Source organism: Durio zibethinus, unplaced genomic scaffold (assembly GCF_047325235.1).
Source record: "Durio zibethinus cultivar Kanyao isolate XHJ-2024 unplaced genomic scaffold, ASM4732523v1 HiC_scaffold_2, whole genome shotgun sequence".
NCBI classification, from domain to species: domain Eukaryota; kingdom Viridiplantae; phylum Streptophyta; class Magnoliopsida; order Malvales; family Malvaceae; genus Durio; species Durio zibethinus.
Genome location: NW_028323043.1, coordinates 760,399 through 762,898, shown reverse-complemented (window position 1 = coordinate 762,898; position 2,500 = coordinate 760,399).

The following is a 2,500-nucleotide window of genomic DNA, read 5'->3' as shown; positions in this document are numbered from 1 at the left end:
CACCATCGGCACACGCTCCGCCCTGGTGCGGTCGGTTGCCTCGAGCACCATCGGCACACGCTGGGCCCTGGTGCGGCAGGTTACCTCGACCACCATCGGCACACGCTGGGCCCACGCTGGGCCCTGGTGCGGCAGGTTGCCTCGACCACCATCGGCACACGCTGGGCCCTGGTGCGGCAGGTTGCCTCGACCACCATCGGCACACGCTGGGCCCTGGTGCGGCAGGTTGCCTCGAGCACCATCGGCACACGCTGGGCCCTGGTGCGGCAGGTTGCCTCGAGCACCATCGGCACACGCTGGGCCCTGGTGCGGCAGCTTGCCTCGAGCACCATCGGCACACGCTCGGCCCTGGTGCGGTCGGTTGCCTCGATCACCATCGGCACACGCTGGGCCCTGGTGCGGCAGGTTGCCTCGCCCACCATCGGCACACGCTGGGCCCTGGTGCGGGCGCTTGCCTCGACCACCATCGGCACACGCTCCGCCCTGGTGCGGTCGGTTGCCTCGAGCACCATCGGCACACGCTGGGCCCTGGTGCGGGCGCTTGCCTCGACCACCATCGGCACACGCTCGGCCCTGGTGCGGGCGCTTGCCTCGAGCACCATCGGCACACGCTGGGCCCTGGTGCGGGCGGTTGCCTCGACCACCATCGGCACACGCTGGGCCCTGGTGCGGCCGCTTGCCTCGAGCACCATCGGCACACGGTCGGCCCTGGTGCGGTCGGTTGCCACGAGCACCATCGGCACACGCTGGGCCCTGGTGCGGGCGCCTGCCTCGACCACCATCGGCACACGCTCCGCCCTGGTGCGGTCGGTTGCCTCGAGCACCATCGGCACACGCTGGGCCCTGGTGCGGCAGGTTGCCTCGAGCACCATCGGCACACGCTGGGCCCTGGTGCGGCAGGTTGCCTCGAGCACCATCGGCACACGCTGGGCCCTGGTGCGGCAGGTTGCCTCGAGCACCATCGGCACACGCTGGGCGCTGGTGCGGGCGCTTGCCTCGACCACCATGGACACACGCTGGGCCCTGGTGCGGCAGGTTGCCTCGATCACCATCGGCACACGCTGGGCCCTGGTGCGACAGGTTGCCTCGAGCACCATCGGCACACTATCGGCCCTGGTGCGGGCGGTTGCCTCGACCACCATCGGCACACGCTGGGCCCTGGTGCGGGCGCTTGCCTCGAGCACCATCGGCACACGCTGGGCCCTGGTGCGGGCGCTTGCCTCGAGCACCATCGGCACACGCTGGGCGCTGGTGCGGGCGCTTGCCTCGACCACCATGGACACACGCTGGGCCCTGGTGCGGCAGGTTGCCTCGATCACCATCGGCACACGCTGGGCCCTGGTGCGACAGGTTGCCTCGAGCACCATCGGCACACGCTGGGCCCTGGTGCGGGCGGTTGCCTCGACCACCATCGGCACACGCTGGGCCCTGGTGGGTTTAGGCACATCTTCAAATTTCTGTCGTGCCAATGCCATTTTTATGGCTTGTAAATTCATACAATGGTCCCCTAAGCCTTCACGTGAAGTTTCGTTGGAAGATGACTCGTTTTCTATTTTTCACGATTTTCGAAACTTTTTGCGGTTCGGGATTTTTTAAAATTTTTTTATAAGGATTTTTGGCACCAAATTTTGTAGGCATGATCCTTCTATTTTTGTTGGCATGCACAAAAAAATTCAGCTAAAAACTCGAAGTAGAGAAGATTTTGTGACCGTTTGAAAAAAGTGTCCCCATTTCAGACACTTTAACGGCTACTGGTAGCAAACCTGTAAAATCTCAAATGCTCTTTAAGGGGGTGTGAATTCTCAGAGGTTTGATGAGGGATAGGGGGCCAACACAAGGCCAAGTACCAGCACCCATCGCACATCATTTGCGCACACCCCCCCGGCCCCCCTCCCAATCGCCGGAACCCCAATGCCGCCGGTCAGGTTCTCCGGCGGTACTCCGGCGATGCTCCGGCGATGCTCCGGCGATGCTGTCCCGAGTGAAAAAAATGCGGCACCAGCACATGCTGGAGCCAAGCATGGGCACCGTGGCTCAAAATCGAACTTCGGCCAAGGCCTCGACCATCAATGGCACATGATGACGCATGGTGATGGCACATGCATCGACCATCATCGGCATAGGCTGCCCTTCGGTACGGGCACTTGCCTCGACCGCCATCGGCACAAGCTGGGCCCTGGTGTGGGTTGTTGCCTCGATCACAATCGGCACATGCTGAGCCTTGGTGCGGGCGGTTGCCTCGAGCACCATCGGCAGACCCTGGGCCCTGGTGCGGCCGGTTGCCCCGATAACCATCGACACACGCTGGGCCCTGGGGCGGGCGCTTGCCCCCAGCACCATCGGCACACGCTGGGCCCTGGTGCGGGCGCTTGCCCCGAACACCATCGGCACAAGCCGGCCCTTGGTGCGGGCTCCTGGCTCGACCACCATCGGCACACGCTGGGCCCTGGTGCGGGCGGTTGCCTCGAACACCATCGGCACACGCCGGCCCTTGGTGCGG